The sequence below is a fragment of the Medicago truncatula genome, chromosome 3 (genome assembly GCF_003473485.1).
Source record: "Medicago truncatula cultivar Jemalong A17 chromosome 3, MtrunA17r5.0-ANR, whole genome shotgun sequence".
Classification (NCBI taxonomy): domain Eukaryota; kingdom Viridiplantae; phylum Streptophyta; class Magnoliopsida; order Fabales; family Fabaceae; genus Medicago; species Medicago truncatula.
In genome coordinates, this window is record NC_053044.1 from 14,701,638 (window position 1) to 14,710,167 (window position 8,530).

General features: G+C 33.5%; 1 long non-coding RNA gene across 1 annotated transcript; it reads left to right on the forward strand.

Moving 5' to 3' along the window:
* Nucleotides 1–1,111: 1,111 nt before the first annotated feature.
* LOC25480329 (uncharacterized) lies at nt 1,112–2,206 on the forward strand. The gene is made up of 2 exons (XR_003008475.2): nt 1,112–1,261; nt 1,457–2,206. It is a non-coding gene; the product is annotated as an uncharacterized lncRNA (long non-coding RNA).
* The last annotated feature ends 6,324 nt before the right edge of the window (nt 2,207–8,530 follow it).

The following is an 8,530-nucleotide window of genomic DNA, read 5'->3' on the forward strand; positions in this document are numbered from 1 at the left end:
GAATAACCCTCAACCGAAAAATCAGATTAACCAGAATCCATAACAGCCTGACAAAAGCCATTAATCAACCAGTTAGAACGATTCGTCCTACCACATTTCTCACTCGCATCCATGATGTCGTTGAAATCACCAAAAATGCACCAAGGACGAGAGGACTATTGAAACAACTGCCGAAGGAAATCCCAAGCAGCCTGTCTCCTAACCCTATTAGGATAACCATAGTAACCTGTCGGTTGCCAACTACCTTTTTCATCATCTAGAATTTCAAGAGTAATACGATTATTCGAATAATCAATGATTTGACAATTAAAAAAACTATTAAAATTAAATAAGTACTAAACTTAAAAGGTCCGAATTTTATAGAGACTAAAAACATAATTAACCATTTTATAAAAAATTAATATAGGTTGTTTAGATACAACCATATAAAAAGATTTTTTTTGTTAGAAAATCACATCAATCTTTTGAAAGCTAATTCTTTCATCTAAATATGATTTTCTGTTACAAATTGGTAAATATATGCTGATGTGTCAACAAATTAAGATGAGGTAAAATTGTATTTTTGCTAGTTATTATCTTTCATATACGCTACTATATTTTATTAACCTGGATGTTGTGAATAAGTTCGTAAATTCATCTTTTTTGATTTTATTGATTTTTTTTTTGTGCAACCCTCCAATTCACAGGAAAAAGAGCTATGTTTTAATGATATTGAGTTTGTGTCGTTAGATGTATTCGATTGAATGTTGTTTTTATATTTATTTTTTTGACAAGGTTGTTTATTAGTTAAAAGGTAAAAATAATGTCATTATTCACAAGCCTTGCCTTTTAAGTTATAAGAGGAAAACACGCCGAAAAGAGATTATATAAACATTGTCAAACACCATCAAGCAGCTCAATTATTGTACGAGGAAGTTAATATTTATTTTTGATGAAAGGGAATGAAACAATTTTAATTTCATGAGGATACCACAAAATTGTTAAATATCACCATCAATTTTATAGTGTCAGTTAGTATATGGACCTCTCTATAAATTATTAAATATAGGCATATTTCACTTTTCCAAATAATTAACGTAGGGAGCTATAGTGTCTGCTAGTATATGCACCTCTCTATAAATTGTTGCATGTAACAATGAACTAATGCAACACTAAGCTAAGTTCATAACAAATAATTTTAGCTTATTCTTTCTTTTGATCAAACAAACAATGACTTATGTTAAGCTTGTTACTTCGGCTGTCTTCATGCTCACCACATTCTGTATGTATATTTTTCTTAACATTGCGCTCATCTTTCTCACCGATATATTTATATGTTATGAACTCGTAAAATATTCTTATTTAATGAAAAATTGGTTTAGTACATGCTTAATTTAATACCAAACATTCCTAAATATGTACGTTATATGCATAGATGTGTATTGGTTCCAACTTTAACTTCCTTTGCCATTTGCAGTAATCATCCAGACGAAGAACGTTGAAGCATATTGTGCAAGATACGGTATGCGTTGTTCAATATTTGAGTTGAATCCATGCGGCAACTCCATAACGTGTCAATGTGTCAGTTTGCAAATATTTGGAATGACCTGCATTGGAGTACCAGATGGCCTCTAACTCTAATGAAAAGGAGTACTTGAAGATGGCTTTGGATATTGCTACTTAAGAATGATATTGCCGCCAAAACCGTAAACATGGATATCTAGCCGTTTCCGGACCATATGATTTTAAATGATATGTTACTTCTCCCTCTCTTTTTTGTGAGCCTTCAGCTAAAACCCCAATTTCTTCTTCTTCTTCGTCCACCAAAGAGGGGTGGTTTAAGGTCAATTTTTTACCCCAAAGCACCCCTCTACATTGTTTTTCTCCTTCCTTTTTTTTAAATAAATTATTTCACATCGAATTAGGTTTTTCTTTCGTGATTTTGACGTCTTAGTGCGACGCTGTTTTGTTTGTCGTCTTTGTACGATCGATGTTATTTGTCATTTCCCTCTTGTTCAAGTGTTTGTTCAATTCAGATTGTCAGATTAGCTTTGATCCAATGCAGATCCAACCAATGATTTTGGCGTCATCAACGTTGCAGATCCGAAGGCATGGCTATTCCGGAGATTTTAATATAGTCATATTTGTAGGCCTATGTACTTTGCCATTTTATGCTATTAACATGGATGTTGTGAGTTTATTCACATATTCATCCTTTTTGTTTTTAGCAAATCTGTATTGCAGCGATGTATTCTATCAATTTGAATAAATGAATGTCGTTTGTTTTGTGTAAAAAAAAAACCATTTTCGAACAATCTTTCACGGAAAAAAATATCTTGTTTCCGAAGAAATCAACAGTGATGCCCATATATCTGGAAAATACATAATTACTCTTGCATTTAAATACATATTGAACTAGTGGAATTGAGTTTTTAGTAAATGACAAGTGGGAGTAGATTTGCTAACTTACTCCTGTATGTTTTTGAGTGGGTGTAAGTTAGCAAATCCCTAGCAAATCTCAGGGAACATGGAGACAGGCCAATGACAAAAGAGGAAAGAGAACGTGGGTGGAAGAATGGAAGAGACAACAAAAAAAATTCATTATCAAACGTAAATTACATTTATGTCCATTAGTTTAGAGTTTTTGAAAGAGCATTGAAATGGGTATTTTAGTCTAAATGAAAAGATAATGCTTGTTAAAATAGAACTTCATGAAAATGAGTGGGTCTATTGTAGCAAAACCCATATATATATATATATATATATATATATATATATATATATATGAGTTTTGCTAGAAGACATTTTTTATGAAGGTGTCTTGTAGCAAGTTATAAATAAAAAGTTGATAATCAAATCTTGAGGTGTGACTTGCTAAAAGAGACCTTCATGGATGTCTTCTAACAAAACCCTATATATACAAGAGACAAGGGAAAGAAAATATCAACATAATAGATTTATGGATCTTGTGAACAAGTGTCCTTAGGGCACTTGTTAACATATCCTTAAATTTATACTAGTTCATCATCAACACATGATAGTTAGTTTAGTCCCTCAAACCAAAATCACCCAAACTGTCAACCTAATTTACCGATGACTAGTACTTGCTTTCGAACTTGTTATTTGTTGATTATAGAATTTGCTAAATTCTGTGTGATTTTGTCAATGAAAAGATGTTTTAGTACTTTCATTGATGATAAATGGTTATATGAAATGTTGGAGTTTCAAAACTAATTTTTTATTGAATTTCGAGAAAAAGGACATAATATACTTGCTGTTTAAATTTTCATCCGATTTCGATTGCCACTAAAATTTAAATTGTAGTTTTATGTAGCGACTTTTTTTATTTTACAGAAAGAAGCTTATAACTTTTCGTCATTCATTAAAGTAGAAATACAATGTGGAATATTAAGATGAATGGGAAGACTAATGTGGTGTAGTGCTTCCATAACTAAATTATGAGCAACACTATTGACTTATCTCCCAATGAATTTTACATTAGAGTTCACTAAATCGGTATTCACCAAATGTCTACAATCATTGATTATTGCCATGAAATCTGAGACACCCTCCTTTCCATATATGCTAACAGCCGCAACTTTTGAGTCTGTTTCGAAATCGATGTGCACCGTGTTTAGCTCTTTTACCCATTGCAATGCAGCTAACAGACCCATAGCCTCCCCCCCCCCCCCCCCCCCCCATATCGACGTCAAGTAGAGGGTGTAACACTGTTAAAACTCGAATGCAACAAAACATGCAATAATTCAATATTTCAAGAGTTTAAGTTGTCACATCTACATTTTCTTTTCTCAAAACATGCAGCGGAAAATCATCATACTTGAATGTTTCATCAACAAGTAATAATCCTCAAATACATGAATATAAAATCTCAACACTATGCCATAGGTCTCATCTACATAACCTTAAACTCAACACTTCTTAGATCAGAGCCTATCTAGACTCTTAGGAAAGACAAAGAGGTTGCTCCAAAGCTAGTCCTCAAATCACAAGCAAAGCAAACTCAATCATGCATGCCGTTTACCCCCAGTGGTCGTTTGGCTGATCGCCTTCTGTTATCGCGATTTTCGGGTGTCAAGTCATAAATTAGGCTTGAACCTTTCAATCTTTGATATTCTCTATTTTTTCTTGGGAAGGGCAAAATTGAGAAAAAACCCTTAGATTCGAAGTTCGGGGGTCGCTTTCGCTACGGGAAGGTGTTAGGCACCCGGAACGATTATGGTATTCCATAAGAACCGTTCTCCTAAGTTTATTTCTACGCTTTATTTTTATTGCCTACTTATTAAAAAAGGTTTTATTTGAGTGAAGAATGGGGGGGAGAAAGTGTTTGAGGTTTTATTTTAGTGGACTTGGAGAGGTTTTGACCTCATGCCTACATACCCATTTAAGGGATCAAACTCCATGTAGTTCTCTCTCAAAAAATGTTTCTTGTGTGTTTGGTTGATTTTAGTTTTTTGTTGGAAAATGGTTTTGAAGAAGAGGAAGAGGCCATAAAGGCATAAGAGAGAAAAAATGGTGAATGGTTGGTTCAATTGTTATTAAAAGAGTCTAAGTAGGAATTAGGAATCATTTGGATTTGTTTAAAAAAAAAAAAAAAAAAAAAATTCAATGGAGTTTTGACTCCAAGGTTTGTTTGAAAAAAAAAATTGAGTGATGGGATTGGTTTATTATTTTTTTGGAAAATTGGCATTTGTCTAAAGATCGCGTTTCCTAAGCATACATCTAAACGGTAATCATGCAACGTGTGTGCATGTCGGTGCTTGTGTCGGTGTACATCCCTTATAATGTCCATAGTCCTTTACATTGAGTCCTAGATACATGCTATGGTCTTGCAAAGATTTTTTTTTTAAAAAAAAAAAAAAAACTAATCTATCTAAAATTATTACAAACCCAATTGATATAGAAATGAATAGAGAAATGATGCCAAAACTATGGGATGAATGAAATGTGAGATGAAATGGTTAGTATGATAAGTCATAAAAATAGTAGAAAGGTAAGCAAAATTGAATAGAATAGCAAGAGAAAAAAAAGGTAATGAAATGAAATAAAGTGGCAAAATATACCTAGAATTAGGTATAACACTTAGACATGCATATGGCTTATAATTCTCTCATCATAGCCATTTTTAAAAGTGATTTGATTTTAAGCTACAATGTGATGATCATAAAAACACACAAACAAAGCATCATACCATATTCCTAGGGATATTTTCTACACATTATTTAACATGCAAAAAAAAAAATATATATAAAAATATCACAAAATGTCAAAAAATGCACCAAGAACATATAGGAATTTAATGAGCAAGAATTAAAAAGAACAAATGAAGAAAATAAAAAAAAATAAGCAAGTAAATTCTAACATTTAGAGAAAAAAATTAAAATGATAGGGAAACATTTTTAGAAAATTTTTAGGAGCATAAAATGCCAAGAAAGTGTAAAAAAGTATTTAAAACACAATTAAAAGCAATTAAAAAGAGGCTCAGCAGGATTTAATCTGGTCCGCTGGATGAATCCAGAGGTCCAGATCTAACTCCCAAGATCACATCACAGCCACTGGATCAAAGATCCAAGGGTCCAAAAAAAAGCACAAAAGATAGTGTAAAAATGCAGGAAGCACAGTGACCGTTAGATCAAAGATCTAACGGTTCAAATAGAAGATATACCATATTCCACACAAAAAATCACACACAGGATTCAAAATCAAACACACAGCAGCCATCAGATCTTGGAACAATCCAAATCTGATGGCTCACAGAGCGAAGGAACACCACAGAAGTATGCACGCGCGCGCGTGGGAACGGAGGGAGTATATAAAGGAATTTTCACACAAAAAACACATAAAAACAAACTTCTTCTCTCTCTAAGTTACACTTAGAGAGAGAAGCTCTCCCCTCTCTCTAAAAAACGGTCGTCGGAGCTTTTTTTTTTTCAAAATTTTTATACCAAAAGCTTCGTCTCCTCCTCCTCTACACAAATCCGGCACTAGTTTTAGAAAGGGCTGAGAGATTTGGGCTAAATCTACGTTTTTACTTTGAAATTTTTTTCACACTTTTCGCAAAAAAAACTACGGATCTAGATATCCTTTTCTCTATAAAGTCCAAATCCGGCCTCAAAATTTCCAAAATCCGAACACAAAAGCCTAGATCTACAAATCTTTATCCGTAACAAACTTTTTCACACTTTTTCTACACTATAGGCGCGCGCGAAAATGAAGAAAAAGAGGAGAGAAATGCGTTACCTCTGTCGTAGAACGGAGAAAAATCTTCGGAAAACTTCGAATCTCCCTTTTTCCCCTCTCCGTGCGCGCGCGTTTTCTCCGTTTGTGGTGGTTTTTGCTCAAAAATCTGGTACGTTTTGGTGTTGATGTGATGATTCGCGGTGGTTTTGAGTGAATCCGGTTCGGATTTGTTGATTTTGTGGTGATTGGAGTTGATTCTGAGCAGATCCGGTTTAGATCTGTTGATTTTGGTGATGATGTGTTCTTGGTGTTCTTCCTCTTTTTTTCTGAGATTTTTCTGTTTTGATTCTGTTATGGATGAGAGAGAGAAAAAGATTCTGTTTGAGACTGATTATGATTGATTTTGATTTTTTCTGACTGATTGTGATGGATCTGACACATTTACTATTTATAGCCTGCCATGTGTATTAGAGACCCAATGGAAAATTGACACCTGGACTGTTTTGGACTTAAGGACTAATCTGCAAAAAAGTTAATATGAGGACTAATCTGCAATAAAAAAGACTAAAAAAAAAATGCAATTAAAAAAAAGTATTGGACAAAAATGCAATTTTGGGACCCTTTTGGGGGACCGAAATGTGAATAAAAATAAAATGAATTAAAATTGGTAATTGGTAAAAAGGTAAAGTGAAACGAAAAATAAAATCAACAAACGGACTAAAACGAACAAATTACGGACATGAGGTATTTTAAAATACCTCCCTGTCGGAATTTTGACAGGAAAAGACCAAAATGCCCCTAGGGACTAAACTGACTCAGATGCAATTTTTGAAATGATTTTTTAAACAAAGACTCAACAATAATTCGTACAGACAAGTTGAAAAGACTCAGAGGCAAACACAGGGACTAAAATAGGTTCCACTGCAGGAAATGACCAAAATACCCTTTTGTATGATTTTTGAAATAAAATGCAAGAAAAGTAATGCGACGTTTCAGAGAGTTCTTAAATGACTTGTAATGCAAGAAAAGACAGACAGAGGCAGTAAAATATGTTTAAAAAGAGAGTAAAGATTCAGAGTAAAATAACAGAGAATTGACAAATATCAGTTGTTAAAAAAGAAATTTGAACGAGTATTTTTAAGTTCAAAATCAGGGTATAACACCTTCCTTATCCGTATGGATGGATAGACGGTGTGTAGGAATAAATTTGCTTGCTTTGGTGAGTTGCTTAAGGATAGCGTGGAGCTACCTCGTTTATTGGTTTTTTGGAGTCTGGTGTGTCGGCTCTGATTAAGACGTCTTTATGTTTGGAGTATTATGACTATTTTTTGTTTTTATGACTCGGTTGTTGAGATGCGAATTTATATTGGTGATGTAATATGATTTTGACACATGGTTACTTGGAGATGTTTTATTATAACAATTGTAATGTTGTTTTATTCCGCTGCGATGTTTTGAGAAAATTAGTTATTTATGCATGCTTGGTGATTTATTGAAGATGTAACATTTAAATTCTTGATATGATCGTATCATTAGTTTAATTTATCGCTTTAAGGGTTTAGGGTGTTATAAGGTGCGGGAGAAGGAGAGGTCGCTTGTCTGTTGCGGTTAGGGCGTTGGATCAGAAGGTGGCTTCGCACGAACATGGGTAAAGAGACGTTACAGTTCGTTTGAACTGGTCTTTCATATACGCTGCTATATTCTATTAACCTGGATGTTGCGAATAAGTTTGTAAATTCAACTTTTTTATTTTTATTGATATTTTTTTGTGCAACCCTCCAATTCACATGAAAAAGAGACATCGGTAATTTGATTTCGACCGAGAGATAAGTAAAATCTGATCAATGATTGAGTTTGGTATTAATGATTTTGAATTTGTGTCGTTAGATGTATTCGATTGAATGATGTTTTTGTATTTTTTTTTTGAAAAGGTTGTTTTTTAGTTAAAAGGTAAAGATAGTCCCCGTGAGCATAGCTCAATTGGTAGGGACAATGCATTGTTATATGCAGGGGCTGGGGTTCGAACCCCAGACACTCCACTTATTCACTTTAAAATTGAATTCCTAGCCACTAGACTACCCGACAATAAAAAAAGTTTAAAATAATGTCATTATTCACAAGCCTTGCCTTTTCAGTTATAAGACGAAAACACACCGAAAAGAGATTATATAAACATTGTCAACTATTGTTGTACCGGAGTGAATATTTATTTATTTTTTAATGAAAGGGAATGAAACAATTTTAATTTCATGAGGGAGCTATAGTGTCAGTTGGTATATGGACCTCTCTATAAATTATTAAATATAGACATTTCACTTTTCCTAACAATTAACGTAGGGAGCTATAGTGTCTG